The 20,050-nt window shown below is 42.8% G+C and overlaps 1 pseudogene; it reads left to right on the top strand.

Annotated features, from left to right (window-relative positions):
• The first annotated feature begins 780 nt into the window (after positions 1 to 780).
• Positions 781 to 1,030, top strand: LOC131764347 (small ribosomal subunit protein eS27-like; annotated as a pseudogene).
• The last annotated feature ends 19,020 nt before the right edge of the window (positions 1,031 to 20,050 follow it).

Genomic DNA, 20,050 nt, shown 5'->3' on the forward strand with positions numbered 1-20,050 from the left:
AAAAATAAATTTTCCTGTGAGTAAAAACAAGGAGTATTGCTGCCAGGCAACAAATGAGAGAGCACTATTTTTATGTATTTTGGAAGGTGTAGCATCTTGCTCCACTGTTTCCATGGAGACTCCCAATTGTCAAGTTTAATCAAATGCTGGAAAATTGAAATTTATGCAAAGAGACTAGCTTAGTAAGCAATTACCTTTGCTAAGTGACAACTAGGAGAAATATTTCGATGAAACCTCTTACCACAAATCAAGCATTATCCCTTGGTATCAGTTGACTCAAATTAACACTTTTCATGTGTGTCAACTGCTTTTCTAAAGTTATTGCAATAATATTTCAACAAAATCACAAATTACATGCATACCATTTCCAGTATAAATCACCATGGAGGTTTGGAGCACATATGAACTGCATCAGAATACAGTAAGGAATATATAAAGAATGGTTATAAACAGGGAATTCCCTGGCAGTCCAGTGGTTAGGACTTGGCACTTTCACTGCTGTAGGCCCAGGTTCAATCCCTGGTCGGGGAGCTAAGATCCCGCAAGCTGCGCGGTATGGCCAAAAAATAAAAAAAGAATGGTTGTAAACAAAAGTGTCTCTTTTGTTAACGTGGTAGTGTATCAGTTTCTAAAGTTCTTCCCAATAAATTAATAAGAGAAAATACTCAACGTAATTCAGAAAAAGTAAAGGAAATGGAGGGAGGGTGGAGTTCAGAGACCAGTACTATCAGATATTAAAACATACAGCCTTTCCGGCAGTGATGACCTTCCCACGAGAACATGCCTCTTGCAAAGGATTTCCTTCATCCGTCTCCAGAAGAGAAGATGAAACACAAGAAGTGCTTGGTGCAGAGCCCCAGTTCCTATTTCATGGCTGTGAAATGCCCGGGATGCTATAAAATCACCACCATCTTTAGCCATGCACAAACAGTAGTTTTGTGTGTTGGCTTGCTCTACTGTCCTCTGCCAGCCTACAGGAGGAAAAGCAAGGCTTACAGAAGGTTGCTCCTTCAGACAGAAGCAGCACTAAAATCATCCCGAATCAAGATGAATGGGAAACCATCCCAATAAACACATTTTGGATACGAAAAAAAAATTATTAAAACATGCAGGATAAAAAAGAAAGGTATCATTCTGATGAAAGAATAGGCAGCTAAATGGAATAGAATAGGGAGGTATGATAAAGCATATGATCTATTTCTATGGTATATACCACAAATAATCAAAAATTAGGACTTGAACAAATATTTGCACACCAAAGTTCATAGCAACATTGTTCACAATAGCCAAAAGGTGGAAACAACCCAATATCCATCAACAGATGAATGGATAAACAAAATGTGGTATGTACATACCATAGAATATTATTCAGTCTTACAAAGGAAGGAAGTTCTGACACATGCTGCAGATGAACTTTGAGGACATTATGCTAAGTGAAATAAGTGAGACACAAAAGGACCTGAATATAATTTTAAAGATCCTAAATGCTGCTGCTGTGCTATTGCATATTTATTATAATTATGGGCTTTGTTTTTCTCTTCTCCAGTCAAGTTCTGCTCCTGACAAACTGAAGACTTTTCTCTCGTATTAAAGTTAAGTGATGTTTAGAAGGTGAGGTCAGATAATTATCTGAACTGTTTCAAAACTGGGGAGAGGGCTTCCCTGGTGGCGCAGTGGTTGAGAGTCCGCCTGCCAATGCAGGGGACACGGGTTCGTGCCCTGGTCCGGGAAGATCCCACATGCCGCGGAGCGGCTGGGCCCATGAGCCATGGCCGCTGAGCCTGCGCGTCCGGAGCCTGTGCTCCGCCACGGGAGAGGCCACAACAGTGAGAGGCCCACGTACCGAAAAAAAAAAAAAAAAAAAAAAAAAAAACTGGGGAGAGTTATGCTGACTGGGACACAGGATCCAATATACCTATTAGAAATATACATGAACTAGGGCTTCCCTGGTGGCGCAGTGGTTGAGAGTCCACCTGCCAATGCAGGGGACGTGGGTTTGTGCCCGGTCCGGGAGGATCCCACATGCCGCGAAGCTGCTGGGCCTGTGAGCCATGGCCACTGGGCCTGCGTGTCTGGAGCCTGTGAGAGGCCTGCGTACCGCAAAAAAAAAAAAAAGAAAGAAATATACATGAACTAAAAAAACAAAACTAAACAAACAAACAAAATGGAATCCAAGAAGTTGTGTGAGGGGTCCTGTCCCTGTGAAATGAAAAGGAGAGGTGGTCTAATACCAGCCCAGGCATCTGGCTATGAACCATAGTGCTTTAGAGAGAGGAAGTTCCAAGAATAGAACCTCCAACTGCAGGCAGCCCTCCTTACCGCTGGGAAGCCACAAGAAAGGGGAATCTATATCAAGGTCAGAGTCCTTGTTAAGGGAGTCAGTGAAGGCCAGTCACAGGCAGCAGGCAACACAAAACATGCTGGTCATTCAAGAAGAATGACCCGGGCTTCCCTGGTGGCGCAGTGGTTGAGAATCCGCCTGCGGATGCAGGAGACACGGGTTCGTGCCCTGGTCCGGGAAGATCCCACATGCCGCGGAGCAACTAAGCCCGTGAGCCATGGCCGCGGAGCCTGTGCTCCGCAACGGGAGAGGCCACAACAGTGAGAGGCCCGCATACTACAAAAAAAAAAAAAAAAAAAAAGAAGAATGACCCTGTGTGGGCTTCCCTGGTGGCGCAGTGGTTGAGAGTCCGCCTGCTGATGCAGGGGACACGGGTTCTTGCCCCGGTCCGGGAAGATCCCACATGCCGCGGAGCGGCTGGACCTGTGAGCCATGGCCGCTGGGCCTGCGCGTCCGGAGCCTGTGCTCTGCAACGGGAGAGGCCACAACAGTGAGAGGCCCGCGTACACAAAAAAGAAAAAGGAAAAAAAAGTTTGTTTATTTTATTTATTTTTGGCTGTGTCGGGTCTTAGTTGTGGCATGTGGGATCTTTTGTTGCAGCGCGCTGGCTTCTCTTTAGTTGTGGCACACGGGCTCCAGGGCACATGGGCTCTGTAGTTGTGGCGTGAGTGTTCCAGAGCACGTGGGCTCTGTAGTTTGCAGTGCACATGCTCTCTAGTTGAGGTGTGGAAGCTCAGTAGTTTTGGCACATGGGCTTAGTTGCCCCACGGCATGTGGGATCTTAGTTCCCTGACCAGGAATTGAGCCCACATCCCCTGCATTGTAAGGTGGATTCTTTACCACTGGACCACCAGGCAAGTCCCAAGGTTCATATATTCTTTACCAGAGTGTTTTTTTCCTGTCTTCTCTGACTACTACATAAGCATGACCAGGTAAGACAGTTCTCCACCCAGAACCATTAGAGACGAGGCAGCCTCGAGTCATCTTGGAAAAGAAATAAATATATGATTCAAGCTAGATGAGAGCCATATTTACTTCTGAGCAAAATATAAGAGAATATGTCATAGATGAGATTAGAAACAAAAGATCAGAATAAGCACTTCTTTAATCTCTTATGAGAATAAGAATTTCGAGCTGCTCTCTGGAACTTTCTACCTGACCTGGTCGGATATATATATATATATATATATATATATATATATATATATATATATACACACACATCAAAAAAATATATAAAAAAGTTCAAAATCACCGTTCCTTGTCCTTCCGTCCTATTCTCCAGGAGCAACTGCATTTAATACTTTAATTTGTTTATTCTTTTATTGGTGCAGTTTTCTAAATAATTACATTAATATTTTATTTATCAAATTTTGACCTAATTTATGGCTTTCTGAATCAGTTTTAAGTCAGAGAAATAAAACCCTCACCATTTAGTAGAGAAAATGTAATAAAAAGGTTGGAACAGTAGTTCTCAACTGGGGGTGATTTTGCTCGCCAGGGAACATCTGACAATGTTCTGACAATGTCTGGAGACATTTTTGTTGTCAAAACTGTGTGGAGGCTACTGGTATCTAATGGGTATATGTATGTGGGTATATATATACACACATATATATGTATTTGGCCATTCTATTACCAGGTGTAATCAAGAGAGAGGTCAAAATACTTATCTCATAAGAATATTATACATAATATTCTTGTATATATAATATATAGATATATAATATAATATATCATATATAAATATATAATATTATATAATATATAATATAAATTATACATTATATATAAATATATATATAATGTTATATATAGAGAGAGACAGAGAGAGAGGTGTCTGCCAGATTTTAGTTACATTTATATTTAGGTCACTGAGACTAGGTATCTTTACTCATTAATTCTGTCAATCATAATTTAATGAGCAATGTTTATTCACATTGTAAATGTTAATCATAGTTATGTTTCTTTTTTTGTACAACTTTTTGTTTCTTTCTTGGAATTAACAGTAGCCTCTTTTTTTGTTTGCTTTGTTTTCTGTGCATTTATCACTAATTATTCTCAAATTCCCCATTGGGTCTATAAGACTTCTTTGATATATGTTTTTTTTGATGCATTCCTTCAAGTGCATTAGAAAATCTATTAGTTTCTTTTCTTTTTTTTTTTCAGTGATCTCCTTCCTGTAAATCTTTCTCCTTTAGTGTCAGTCCTTTGACTATATCCGTAAGTTTCATTATCTTTTTCTTTTTGAAAAATGGTTTACTTTTGTAAAGGAGCTGTTATTATCCTCTAGAACTAATCAGAGAAGTGAGGAAACACTTAACACTTTGACTCCTCCAATAATACCTAAGTAGGGTTATTAGATGGATCAGCAGGAGAAGAGTTAGAAGTGAAAAAAATTTCTGAAAAAATTCTATACCAGGCTAAGGACATTTTTGACACTTGAACCACCAAAAGAAAGTTAAGTATTCTCCTTGTAGTTGAGTAGGGAGGCCAAGATGAAGTTAAAGTGGTAATTAATGGTCTAAGAGGATGAGATGAAAAGGTACTTAATTTTTTTTTTTTTCTTTTTTTTTTTTTTTTTTTTTCCAGTACGCGGGCCTCTCACTGTTGTGGCCTCTCCCGTTGTGGAGCACAGGCTCCGGACGCTCAGGCTCAGCGGCCATGGCTCACCGGCCCAGCCGCTCCGCGGCATGTGGGATCTTCCCGGACCGGGGCACGAACCCGTGTCCTCTGCATCGGCAGGCGGATTCTCAACCACTGCGCCACCAGGGAAGCCCAAGGTGCGCCACCAGGGAAGCCCAAGGTACTTAATTTGAAGACATTTTAATTTCTCTTAATATTGTTCTATATTTTTCCGCCCTGTTTTATCTCATAATTAAGAACTGCTAGCTATATATATATATAATTTTTTTGTTGTTAAATTTATTTATTTATTTTTGGCTGTGTTCGGTCTTCGTTTCTTTGCAAGGGCTTTCTCTAGTTGTGGCAAGAGGGGGTCACTCTTCATCGCGGTGCACGGGCCTCTCACTGTCGCGGCTTCTCTTCTTGCGGAGCACAGGCTCCAGACGCGCAGGCTCGGTAGTTGTGGCTCACGGCCCTAGTTGCTCCGTGGTATGTGGTATCTTCCCAGACCAGGGCTCGAACCCGTGTCCCCTACATTCGCAGGCAGATTCTCAACCACTGCACCACCAGGGAAGCCCCTGCTAGTTATATTGACAAATAGTTATGTTTTTGTAGGAAAGCGTATAAGAGGCTTGAGGTACATTTCTGTTTCATTTTGATAATTCATGTGCTGGATCTTGGGGCAAGCTGCACTATTCACCTGGTGAAGGCTGATACTTTATTTATTTTTAAAAAAATTTTATTGGAGCATAGTTGATTTACAATGTTCATTTACAATGTGTTAGTTTCAGGTGTACAGCAAAGTGATTCAGTTATACATATACATATATTCATTTTTTTCCAGATTCTTTTCCCATATAGGTTATTACAGACTGCTGAGTTCCCTGTGCTATCCAGTAGGTCCTTGTATATAATAGTGTGTGTAGGTTAATCCCAAGCTCCTAATTTATCTCTCCCCCCCATGTTTCCCCTTTGGTAACCGTAAGTTTTTTTTGAAATCTATGAATCTGTTTCTGTTTTGTAAATAAGTTCATTTATATCATTAAAAAAAAATCAGATTCCACATGTGAGTTCATCATATATTTGTCTTTCTCTGTCTGACTTACTTCACTTAGTATGATCATCTCTAGGTCTATCCATGATGATGCTGCCAGTGGCATTATTTCATTCTTTTTTATGGCTAAGTCATATTCCACTGTGTATATTTATCACATCTTCTTTATCCATTCCTCTGTCGATGGACATTTATGTTGCTTCCATGTTCTGGCTATTGTAAATAGTGCTGCAGTGAACATTGGGATGCATGTGTCTTTTCAAATTATGGTTTTCTCTGGATATACACCCAGGAGTGAGATTGACAGATCATACGGTAGCTCTACTTTTCGTTTTTTAAGGGACCTCCACACTGTTCTCCATAGTGACTGTTACCAATTTACATTCCCACCAACAATGTAGGAGGGTTCCCTTTTCTCCACACCCTCTCCAGCATTTATTGTTTGTAGACATTTTGATGATGGCCAATCTGACTGGTGTGAGGTGACACCTCATTGTAGTTTTTTTTTTAATAACTTTTGTTTTAAGTGTGTTAAAATCTTTATTATTTATTTATTTATTTTTGGCTGTGCCATGTGGCATGCGGGATCTTAGTTCACCGATCAGGGATCGAATCCGTGCCCCCTGCAATGGAAGTGCGTAGTCTCAGCCACTCAACCACCAGGGAAGTCGCCTCATTGTAGTTTTGATTTGCATTTCTCTGATAATTAGTAATGTTGAGCATCTTTTCATGTGCTTTTGGGCCATCTGTATGTCTTTGGAGAAATGTCTATTTAGATCTTCTGCCCATTTTTTGATTTGGTTGTCATTATCTTTCTTTTAAAGAAATGTTTACGTCTTCTTACTCTGTCTTTTGGTGTCTCTCTGTTCATTACATTATTTTCCCCAATGAGACAGTCACACAATAATTGATCCCTTTCATCTGATCTGTTTCAGAATTAATAGCAGTCCCAGGATTATTACATCAGTCTACAGATGGGAAACCCTGGATTTAGTGAATCAAATCCAACTACCTTGCCTTTATTTTTATGGTTGTAGTAGACACTGCTGGTGCCCCGCCCTGATTCCGTTTACTGTGCTAGCCCCCCTTTTCCCAGCTATTCTAAGTGTTGCTGATAATGGCTCAAGCTTATACCCGTCTCTGGAGATTTATCCTTGGCCAGGGGGAGCCACCTTATTGGGAAATGCCTGGGAAGTGCTATTGCCCCTCAGGGCATCAGGCAGCCAATGACTGACTGATATGAAGATACAAAAACTGTCCCCTTGCCTCAAAGCGGACAACTCTGTGGTGACATTCACACTCCAGAACTGGGATCAGGCTGAAATTAGACCTCAGCTGAAACCTCATCTTTGTTTAGCCTCTTCCCCTGCTTCCCTTACCTTTTTACAAGTTTCTTCTGAAAGCACGACTTCAGGGTGTCACTTGTATAAGAAACTCTGCCTCGGTCTCTGCTTCTGGGAACCCAGCCTAAGACAATGGTGAACGTTTTCTGGCTTCTTAGCATTCATCTTCCCTTCTTAATAGCACCAGAATTTGTTCTTGGGAAATGACTTTCCCATCACCCTATGTGGACAGTCTTGACGTGACTAAAGCTAGGTACCTGCCCTTCCATCTTGGAAACTGAAGGGGTTTGTGGAGGGTCCTTCCAGTAGATTCTTCCTCTCACTGCCTCGGGACAGCAGGCTCAGGCTTTTGACCTAAACTCCGCCAATGTGACATTCTCTCCAGGGATTATGAATCTTGAGTGAGCAATACAAAGATATTTGAAGTTCATTTTTCTCATCATGGGCTCCTGCTAGCCTGTTTCTCCTTCTTGACCTTTCTGTGGTTTCTGCCTCTTAACTTCCAGCACCTTGATTCCCACCCACTCCCAAGCTATTTGGTTATCCTTTTGTGAGTTATCGCAGTCCTTCCAGTAGTTTCCCTTTTGTGTAAGGTCTCTCAGTCAGGTTCTCTTGCTTATAAGCAAAAGAATCATTAGCGATGCAGTTACCTTAGTCTCTTTTATCTAAGTGCAGTGAGGAAAAGGATCTGGGACCACATCACTAATTCAGAAGAGGGGAGACTTAGGGCTTCTGAGCTTGGTGAGTAAGAGCCTACCTGGACAACTCTTCTTGCTTCAACGAAGAGGTAGGAGTTTGCAAAGCATCTTTCAACTGAGTAAATCATACTTTGATCTTAGGTGAGATTCTGAATTAATTTCTTCTCTTAGAAAGCTGGTGTCTTGGGACTTCCCTGGTGGCACAGTGGTTAAGAATCCACCTGCCAATGCAGGGGACACTGGTTTGAGCCCTGGTCCGGGAAGATCCCACATGCCGTGGAGCAGCTAAGCCCATGCGCCACAACTACTGAGCCTGCGCTCTAGAGCCCGCGAGCCACAACTACTGAGGCCATGTGCCACAACTACTGAAGCCCGTGCACCTAGAGCCCGTGCTCCGCAACAAGAGAAGCTACCGCAATGAGAAACCCGCGCACCACAACAAAGTGCAGCCCCCGCTCACTGCAACTAGAGAAAGCCTGCGCGCAGCAAAGAAGACCCAACGCGGCCAAAAGAAAAAAAAAAAAAGAAAGAAAAAAACTGGTGTCTGGCTTTCAGCTGCAAAACATACATCTCTGTCTGAAACCTCCTCTCAGTTGGCATTTTTCCTTTTCTTACATGTTAATGCATTTTTCCTTTTCTTTTCTTATATGTTCATGTAACAGTCCTAAAAACAGAGCAATTCAACTGCATGAAGAGAGCTATACTTCTTAAAAATATCTTCTGTAGGAAAAGAGACTTTCTTATGAGTGGAACTCTTCCCCCTAAATTGTTCAGTTCTGGGATTGTAGGGAAGGAAATGAGCTCAACAGAAAAACCAAAATAGATACACTTGATTCCAGCGGAATCTAAAGACAACCCTCTGTTCTGAGTTACCAGGCAACTGTTTCTCCAAGGATGCTGTCATTTTGATTTTATAGAATAATAGGGTGCCTGAATTTCTGCCTCAAGAGATTTTGGGATAATAATGAGTTCATCTTTTTTTTTTTTTTTTTTTTTTTTTTTGGTATGCGGGCCTCTCACTGCTGTGGCCTCTCCCGTTGCGGAGCACAGGCTCCGGACGCGCAGGCCTAGCGGCCATGGCTCACGGGCTTAGCTGCTCCGCGGCATGTGGGATCTTCCCGGACCAGGGCACGAACCCGTGACCCCTGCATCTGCAGGCGGATTCTCAACCACTGCGCCACCAGGGAAGCCCTCATCTTTTATTATTTAAAAAAAAGTATAAGGAGAAGTCTCTCTCTTGCTTGGCACACATTTCACTCTTTTTTCTTTCAGTTTCTTTGTTGTGTATCTTCAAAGCAAACAGGTTTTCATCTGTTTGGGGTTTTTAAAAAATTTATTTTATTTAAGTATAGTTGATTTACAATGTTGTGTTAATTTCTGCTGTACAGCAAAGTGACTCATGTATGTGTGTGTATATATATATATATATATATATATATATATACACACACACACACACACACACACATTCTTTTTCATATTCCTTTCCATTATGGTTTATCATGGGATGTTGAATATAGTTCCCTGTGCTATACAGTAGGACCTTGTTGTTTATCCATTCTGTATATAATAGTTTGTATCTGCTAGTCTGTTTGGGATGTTTTTGTTGGGTCCTGCTGAGAGTGGACATGGATGGAAGACCACTCAAGATGTTGATTTTTAGCTGCTTCAGATTCTCATCTTATGGTTACTAAGTTGTTTTATCCACAAGGAACAAAAGAAAAAATTGCACGTCAACATTGCCTAAAACAATAGTCCTGCAAAGCTCAGCCTTAGGCCTAGAAGCAAGGTCACTGCACACAGGTAAACAAACTATTATTGGATAAAGAGCTGGACAAAGAGACAGGCACATCAATGGGTCTTTTCATCAGTATTTGAAAAAAAAATCCTTGCAGAAACACAGTTGTTTGTTCAGGTACTTGTGTATTAATCTCAGAATAGAGTTTTCTAAAAAAATTCCATGGCTAATTTTCAGGTTTCTTTTTGTCTGTACCATGATTTGTTAACTTTTCATTTGTTTCTTAGTGAAAGCCTAAATTGTGCAAAGGTCTCTGCTGGACATGAGTGACTCCAGTAGAAGAGTACACAGTCCCAGGCTTCAAGGCATCTACTATCTAGAAATGGGAAGAGACAGGCCAACAACTCTTGAGCAATGATACAGAATGGAAACTAACGAAACAGAAAGGGAATGTAGGAGAAGGATATCAAGGGAACCAAGTGTGTACAGCTAGGCTTGAAAAGGTGTAGCCTAAGGGGCTCCAGGAAGCCATGCATCGGGAACCCCAGCAGAGGCCACACTTTAGAAGAGTGTAGTCAGCAAGTCCCTGCTGCCTGCAAGGAGTGACCTCCAAACCGTCCCCTCCTCCAGGTGTCATTCACTCCAAGTTCCAAACTCTAGGAGAAAGCACCCAGCTGATCCAGAGGTCCAAGCCCTCTGTCTGTGTTGCGCTAATCAGGGAGGACTTTCCTTTTAGGAAGGTGCCGAGACTTTCCACTAAGACCACACATGTGGGGCGTCCCCCAAACAGAGAGCAGCAAATAGGAAGGTGAAGTTAGAGACTAGTCTAGAAACATACGTCCACTGCATGTATTATTTATCTCTGAATCTCAAAATCTAGGCAGAGTCTAGACATAGTGAAGACAATTCTTAATGTTATTAGGGGAGAAATTATCTGTAGAAGATTGGAGGTAAAATCATCTACCCCAACCCTTTTATTTTAGAGTTAAGGGAACTAATGCCTTAGATGAATGTGGCCTACTGACATCGAGCCCGTTGAAGAGACTGGATTGCTATTCACTGTCTCACTCTCTGGTTGCCACACCCTGCACTGTTTTTAGGGCTGACATCCAGCTGGCACACACTTGATTGGCTGTACTGGTTGTCAAAATGTTGAAAGACTTCTGAACAAGTTTGTAAGCAGCCACTGCCCTGATCCCACTGGTGCAGACAATGTCAGGGCTCCATCCTCCACCTGACTCTCTGGGTGGTTTCACCTCCAGCACCTGTTACTCTGCAGCAGCTGCTCAGCCAAGGCACAGAGAGCCGGACGTGCTTGGGGAGGAGATCCCTGCCCGACGTGGCCATGAAACAGTGACCAAGAAGTGCTGAGATAACAAGCGGCTGGCTCCCTTGCCTCTGGTTGGGAGAAATCTGCAGCATAGCTTCAATCCAGAACTTCATTTGTTTATTAGTGAAAGCCTAAACTGTGCAAGGTTCTCTGCTAGACATGAGTCTATTCCAGTGAAAGAGTCCACATTCCCAGGCTGTGGCATCTGGGATGAGGCATCCCTGAGGGCGTCTGTGATGGTTAATTTTAAGCGTCAACTTGACTGAGACACAGGGTGCCCAGATATTTGGTTGAACCTTATCCTGGGTGTGTCCAGATGAGATTAGGATTTGAATAGGTAGAGCAAAGCAGATGGCCCTCCCCAATGTGAGTGGGCCTCACACAATCGGACCTGAATAGAACAAAGGAAGGAGGAACAAAGAGACAGAGGAAGGGAGAATTCGATCTCTGTCTGATTGCTGGAGCTAAGACATCAGTCTTCTCCTGTCAAGGACTGGGCCTTACACCATCAGTGGTCTTTGTTTTCAGGCCTCCAGATTCTGACTAGAAGTTATATCACCCATTCTCCTGAATCTCAGGTCTTCAGATTGACTGCAACTGTCTTTTCTGGGTCTCCAGCTTGCAGGCAGCAGATGGTGGGACTTCTCAGTTTCCATAATCATGTTAGCCAATTCCATATCTATATATATGGAATCATATATGTGTATATATATTCACTCCTCCCTCAGTATCCAGGGGCCCTCGCATATACCAAAATCTGCAGATTCTCAAGTCCCATAGACAGCCCTGTGTTTCTGCATCTGTGGATTCACCCAACCCCTGATTGTGTAGTACTATATATATTTATTGAAAATAAATCTGCGTATAAGTGGACCCATGTTGTTTAAACCGATGTTGTTCAAGGGTCAGCTGTACATGAATATTCCATTGGTTCTGTTTCTCTGGAGAACCCCAATTTAGCACCCTTGCTTGGCTTCCTCTCCTCCCCTGTCTTGCTTCATCCACTTTCTTAATGGCCTTCCCTAGGAACATTTCCTTAATAAATCACTTCCATGTAAATCTGCATCTCGGAATCTACTTCCAGGGCACCTGACCTTCTAGGAAAATTCCCCAAAGCCCCACCTCTCCAGGGCCACCCTGGCCCCTTCCATAGCATGCCCCATACCTCCCCATGACCTAGTAACTACAGGGTTAATGCCTGACCCAGCAAGGACCCTCCTGGACCTTATTTCTAGCCTACAACCAGCATTGGTTGGACTAGTCACTGCCTGGGTCATAGCAGTTGTTAAATATTTTGAATATAACCCTGAACCTATTGAAATGTTAGGGCTACAAAATATAGAAACTAATGAGTGTTTGCTCTACTCACAAAATCTTTCAGTTTCTGGGAAGACTCAAATATGTCAGGGCAGGTTCAAGCCATATGAGCTGGCCATTCTGGCCATGGCTGATTGGACCAGGGATAGACACTACACCCAAGCTGAGCCAATGAGTTTCTCTCTTCAGAAACTTGACCTGAAAGACACAGCAGTTGGGACTTGTTGGGGCTGAGTCACCATAATGACATCATTGCCCAAAGGGGAACGTCCATGAATTCCTGGTTCTGCCCTATTCAGGGTTTGGATGTTTAACTCTTCCAGTAATAGCTTTCCAATAAGTTCCCATTTTTGCTTACATTTGCTAGAGTAGCTGTTTCTTGTAACCAGAAGACTCTTAACTAATATCCTATATTAGCATGTGGAATGACTACTACTTGTTTTTCTTGTTCACAGACTCCAGCACCTAGCATAGTGCCCAGTATGGATTAGACACTCAAGAAATATTTGCTGCCTCAATAAACAGCTCTCTGTAGGAAGAAGAGCACCTTGAATCTATCTATCTGTCTATCTAGCTATCTGATTTGGATAAATATATAGGGTTAAAATGGGGAAATTTCATCCACATTGCTTGAGTATGTATGGTCTCTGGAGGAAAAACAAATTTACCTGCCTCTTGCTTTTGCTCGTATTTTTTTTCTTCATTAAAGTTTCCTCCTAACTAATTAACCTATCTCATGGTCTATCTTTATTTCTTAAATGGTAAACATTTAATATGCTAATTAGTGTCACATAGCTTTAAGGTAAAAATCTTTTTATAATTTTTATTTTTATTTTTTGGCTGCATCAGGTCTTAGTTGCGTCTTGCAGGATCTTCGCTGCAGTGTACAGGCTTCTCTCTAGTCGTGGCTTGCATGCTCAGTAGTTGTGGCACGTGGGCTTAGTTGCCCCGCGGCATGTGGGATCTTAGTTCCCTGACCAGGGATCGAACCCACGTCCCCTGCATTGGAAGGCAGATTCTTAACCACTGGACCACCAGGGAAGTCCCTAAGGTAAAAATCTTAATTCAACATGAATTTAGGAGGTTTCTGAAATACATATCATGTTGGTGAATACATATTCCCAGCTAGTGAAATAAACCATTTGGGCACCATCTTTGATGTCCCTATGTCACTATTACTTACTCCATTGATTGCCTTTCTTTAACAGCTTTAAACTCTACACCTCCCACTGCCCAGGTTTTTGTTTTGTCTTGTTTTTTTTTTTGCAGTACGCGGGCCTCTCACTGTTGTGGCCTCTCCCGTTGCGGAGCACAGGCTCCGGACGCGCAGGCTCACCGGCCATGGCTCACGGGCCCAGCCGCTCCGCGGCATGTGGGATCCTCCCGGACCGGGGCACGAACCCGTGTCCCCTGCATCGGCAGGCGGACTCTCAACCACTGCACCACCAGGGAAGCCCCCACTGCCCAGTTTTGATCTCTTAAGTTAGAAAGGGTAGCAACTGCAGTTTAGGAATTTTGCTTAAATGAAGAGAAAGCGTGCTCATGATAAAGTCTTTTTTTACACTGGTGAAACAAACTAGCTCTATAAGTAAGGAGAAATAAGTTTGGGGATATAAGGTAATGAATGAACCATACAGCTGTATGCTCTTCCCAGGCATCTTGAGAGAGAATTCTAGAAATTTCATTTCCAGAAATCAGGTTGTCGCCATCATCATGGAAAATCACCTCAGTCGAAGGCTGTTCTCTGACACAAAACAACTGGTTTTGCTGCTGGTGGCTTCTGTTGAATCATCAGTAAAAGTTAGACAACATGTGGGTGTAAACTGCTACAGTCAAACAAGCAGAAACCCAGAGAAAGAAATCTGGGTTGTTCTCTCTCCTGCCTGTCAGCAGAGCAGTCTCTAGTTATTGCAAAGCAATGTGAAGGTTTGAGCAAACAGAATAAGTCCTTTGAAGGACTTGCAGGTATTGCTGCTTAATGAGGATGTCTGGGAAAACCAGTGGCTTGGAAATGAGACTCAAAGAAAATGCTTTTGTGTGGTAGGAGCAGAAAATGGACTTGAACCAATAAGAACTGTGAAATGTTTTCATTTTCTGCCATTGGAGAAGGATCTGTGTGTGGCAAAGGTGTCACATGAACTTAATAATAGAAAAGAGTCTATGAGAGACACCTTCACATCAGAGGGTGTGACAGCTCATGAGAAAGAAGCCTTCTCTTCATGACTCCAGAGCATTACCTCATTTTGCCCTGGGGTGGCTCAAGTGTACCCATCAAAGCAGAGCAGCCATCTGAACGCTGGGAGCACGCCCACGAACACTGCTGTTTATTAACTTGGGACCTGTGAAGACAAAGCCACGTCCTCACTTGGAACATGGAAAAGCTGAAGACATCGGGCTCTTGCTTAGGTCTCTTGATTCCACCCTTGCAATAGTGAGACCAGGTACCGGTTACCGAGGGCTTAGATGTGCTGGGCACTCAGCTGGGCCATCCTACACACTGTGTCTCAAAATCTCCCGGACAATTCAGTGGGGCAGGTATGAACCCCACCCCCTTCTTTACAAATGAGGGAACTGAGTCTCAGAGAGGTAAAGTGACTTGCCCAGGACCACCCAGTGGATGGAGAGCTCTATCTGTCCCCAAAGCCCAGGGTCTTTGCTGCACGGAAATGCCTGGAAAAATTGAGGGTTGCTTGCTGCCTCTCCGAGTTGCAGGAAGATGTCCATCGCTTCTCTCTCATCTTCTTTGCTACTTAGTAGCATTTCCTGGCTAAGTGTGGTCCCCAGACCAGCAGCATCAGCATCTTCTGGAGGCATCTTAGACATGCAGAAACTAAGGCTTCCCCCCAACCCCAGACCTGCCCTCCAAAGTGGGAGGAGAACTGATCACCTTCCTCACTGTACATTCATTTCAGGCCTTTGATAATGTGCTAATTATCCTGTGAGTTACCTCAGAGCAACTCTGAGAAACAGTTTCTATGTGCTTCATCAAATCTTTGACTTTCGAAGTGTGTTCCTTCAACTGAAAAAGGGGTATCACTTCTGCTGATCTCTTGCCAGAACAGAAATCTCCATCAAACAAGCAGGGGAAAGAAGCAAGGGAAGCATTCCAAAAGGTTCTCTGATGAGGCTGTGGGCAGCTGCATTCACCATGCACCTGGCTATTACCAGGTAAGGCTAAATATTAACACCTAAGAAGATTAATGGAGATTGCAGGAGGGGGTTAAAGGTCATTTGCTCTCAAATCTCTTTCTGGGGAGGAGCCTCACAGTGGAAGTGACAAGGCAGGAGGCCAGGAGAAAGGGCACAGTTATGGGGATGAGGCTTAAAGGGATTTCTCTTCTAGAGGGGAAGTTGGATGACCATGGGAAGGGCTTCTTGTGGCTCCAGGGTTTTGGATAGAACAAGGGGTTACTAGGCAAAGGAAATCAGTCAACAAGAGAGATAGGAAGAGAAGGACTAAACTTAAAATACAGCCAAGAGGTTGGCAAATAGAAGAAAGTAGTAATTCAAGACAGAAGAGAGAGAAGAAATTCTTCACCCATGGAACCATACTGGAATCACCGTATTTTGCGATTTTTTTGAGATTCCAACTTCTGGTTCCTTGGAAGTCTAAAGCCCTCCCAAAGATTTCTTCAGATTACCAGGAGCTTATTTTCTTATGGTTCTATCAAGTTTATGGTTTGCATATCTTTCTAATGCTTGAGTCCCTCCTATGAAACCCCATGCGGTGATTATGTGCAGCATAATACCTGTTTTTCTTATTCAATGCATAGAATGATTCTGCCCAGAAGGAATTATATCCTGATTATTTTATGGATAAAGAAGGTAATGGTGGCTCAGAGAAGTATAGAAAGTAGGCCAAAGAAATACAGCTAGCAAGCTGAGGAGCCAGGATTTGAATTCATATCCATGTGACTCACTGGTGGCCGCCAGTAACCCATGCCTCCTGGTGTTCATGCCCTGTGTGTTCCCTTCCCCTTGCAGCTGGACTGGGCCTGTGACTTGCTGTAGCCAACAGGATGCAAGCAGAGTTCCAGACACAAGCTCCTGGGAGCCCTGCAGTCATGCAGGAAGACTGACCACCCTGCTGGAGAGACCGTGTGGAGAGGGAAAAGCTCTGAGACCACATGGAAGAGAAGCCAGGCACCTGGCAGCCAGAGTAAGCTAAAGCTCCAGACATGTGATCCCAATGTAACCATTCCTGTTTGCCACCAGCCTTGCCAGTGCTCTGAGCTGAGGCATTGGACGCGGTGGACATTATGCTTCAACAGACATCAGGTGGAGCAGCGATGATGGGGCTGAGCCTGCTCAAATCCCTGACCCACAGAACTGTTGAAAAGTGCTAAAAATGGTTGCCTTAAGTCAGTGAGTTTTGGGTAGTTTGTTGTGTAGCAATAAGTCACCAAGACACACACTGCTGTCCTGTGGCTGAGGAGAAAGAGACAGTGATGAACTCACAAGGTCTTTGAATAAGAGGCAAGGAGAGGCGGGGAAAGAGTGGGTTAAACACGATTGTCAGGGTGGAGAGAGGAAAAAAAAGGGCATAATTATGCAGACCTTTAAGTAGGGGAAACAAGAAGTAAAGGAATCCTTAGGTTACCTTTACCAGCCAGCATTTCTGCTCTAGAAAAAATCCTCACAATAGAATTCATGCAAAGAAAATAAAAAGGCAAGATACAGACTATTTTCAACTGGAAGGTAATAGACCAAATTGTTTAGAGTGGCTGTCTCTGGGTGGTGGGATTGTAAATAATGCTTTGTTAGTCTTGCATATTTTCCAATTTTTCCATATTTTCTATAATAACCTCTTAAAATTTAACTTAAAAGATTTTAATATCAAACAAGGAGAAGTACATGCATTTATTCCTGTCCTGCCCCTAGGTTCATTAGAACCTTTTTTTTTTTTTCAGATTCCATATATATGTGTTAGCATACAGTATTTGTTTTTCTCTTTCTGACTTACTTCACTCTGTATGGCAGACTCTAGATCCATCCACCTCACTACAAATAGTTCAATTTAATTTCTTCTTATGGCTGAGTAATATTTCATTGCATATATGTGCCACATCTTCTTTATCCATTCATCTGTCAATGGACACTTAGGTTGCTTCCATGTCCTGGCTATTATAAATAGTGCTGCAATGAACATTGTGGTACATGTCTCTTTTTGAATTATGGTTTTCCAGGGTATATGCCCAGTAGTGGGATTGCTGGGTCATATGGTAGTTCTATGTTTAGTTTTTTAAGGAACCTCCATACTGTTCTCCATAGTGGCTGTATCAGTTTACATTCCCACCAACAGTGCAAGAGGGTTCTCTTTTCTCCACACCCTCTCCAGCATTTACTGTTTGTAGATTTTTTGATGCTGGCCATTCTGACCAGTGTGAAGTGATACCTCATTGTAGTTTTGATTTGCATTTCTCTAATGATTAGTGATGTTGAGCAGTGTTTCATGTGTTTGTTGGCAATCTGTATATCTTCTTTGGAGAAATGTCTATTTAGGTCTTCTGCCCATTTTTGGATTGGGTTGTTTGTTTTTTTGATATTGAGCTTCATGAGCTGCTTGTATATAGAGAATGGACTTGAGGACACAGGGAGGGGGAAGGGTAAGCTGGGACGGAGTGAGAGAGTAGCACTGACATATATACACTACCAAATGTAAAACAGATAGCTAGTGGGAAGCAGCTGCATAGCACAGGGAGATCAGCTTAGTGCTTTGTGACTACTTAGAGGAGTGGGATAGGAGGGTGGGATACACAAGAGGGAGGGGTTATGGAGATATATGTATGCATATAGCTGATTCACTTTGTTGTACAGCAGAAACTAGCACAACATTGTAAAGCAATTATACTCCAATAAAGATGTTAAAAAATAATAATAAAATGGAAAAAAAAGTACATGCCTTAAAAAAATTTCCATATACACAAGTGCTGCAGTAAAGTATTTGCCCTCTGTCCCATCCTTTCTTTCCCATCTTGAACCCTACAGGCAACTCCTTTAACTATTTCTAGTTTACTTCTTTGAGTGGTTAAGTTCACATCCCTAAATAATGTGCTTGTGCTTCTGCTACTTGGTTTATTAACATGAGGCATCTATTGGTTCCCTGTCTCAAAAGTCTTATTATTTTATTCAACAAACATGTTGAACATGACGTGCAGGTGTTACCAAGCAAGGGCTCTTGTGCCTGCAGCACAGAAAGCCAAACTCTGACAGCAGGTGTTTTCAGCAAAGTAAGGGTTTATTGCAGGTTCCAAGCAAGGAGAAAGGGCAGCTCATGCTCAAAAGATCCAAATTCCCCAATGGCTTCCAGGCAAGGGTTTTTAAAGACAGTGTTAGGGGAGAGGGTGGGAGGATGCATGATCAGCTTGTGGAGTTTCTTCTGATTGGTTGGTGGTGAAGTAACAGGGTGATGTTTCAGGAATCTAAGCCTTCTGGTTCCAACCAGTCTAGTGTCTGTGTGCTTGTGGTCAGCATGTAGTGTCACCATCCTCCACTTGCATAGGGGTCTTAGTTCCTGCAGAAGAACTCCAAGATATGCACCAGGTTGTTAAGTATATCCCTTTAGGAGGAGCTAGGAGTCCTATGACTCTGTTGTCCTGATCATTAACTGCTTGAGCTTGCTCTTTGGAACTTGGGGAAGGCCTAGGAGACTAAAGCCTTTTTTTTTTTCTATAAACAGGAAGTGGGGGACATGGAAGGACTTTTTTACCTGGGAAGGTCCCACAGGGTCCTGCTTGGTTTCAATCCTTCATTTTCTTTGCTATTCCTCAGTCCTAAAGGAACAGGGTTTTGGATAGAGAGATTAATCATAAACTCAGGAGAACTCGGTTTTAGGGGGACTCGGTTTCACAGGCACCATTCAAGTACTGGTAAGAGGACAGAGAATAATAAAGAGAGGGTTCCTGCCCTTTTTAGAGCACATATTCTAGTAAAGGGTGATGGCTGATCAAAAACAAAGAAAGAAATAAAATAATATCCAATAATAAAATGTACTATGGAAAAAACCACATAGGGTATGGACAGTATGGCTGAGTGTATTTTCCAAAAATTGGCTGCAGTAGTATCTTCCATTCCACATGGCTCATCTAGATTCTTATCACTCACCTATCGAGGGGTAGAGTGTATTTTCCTTACCCTTGAATTGAGGTGGATTGGTGATTTACCTGTAACCAACAGAACACAGCAGAAGCAATGCCATGTAATTTCCAAGCCTAGGTTGTAAAAGGCAATGAAGATTCCCCTGTTTGCTGGAATACTTTCTTGAGACTGTCAGCTGCCATGGGAGCAGTCCAACTGCCCTGAAGCTGCCACACTATGAGGAAGCTCAAACCAGCACACAAAGAGAAACAACACGGAGAGGTGCTGAAACTGTAAGAGAAAGAGGTGCCCAGCCAGCCCCCAAGTGTTCCAGCCCCCAGCCTGTCCCCTCCAGCCACCACCTGATAGCTAGCCTGAACGGTGAGAGAGAGCCAGCCTTGGAAAGATCTAGAGGTGAAGCGGTCCAGGCAGAGGAAACAGCAAGTGAAAAAGACCTGAGTTAAGAATGAGATTCACACCAAAAGACAAAGACAAGAATTTCCACATTAACTTTATTCACAATAGCC

The sequence above is a fragment of the Kogia breviceps genome, chromosome 10 (genome assembly GCF_026419965.1).
Source record: "Kogia breviceps isolate mKogBre1 chromosome 10, mKogBre1 haplotype 1, whole genome shotgun sequence".
Lineage (NCBI taxonomy): Eukaryota > Metazoa > Chordata > Mammalia > Artiodactyla > Physeteridae > Kogia > Kogia breviceps.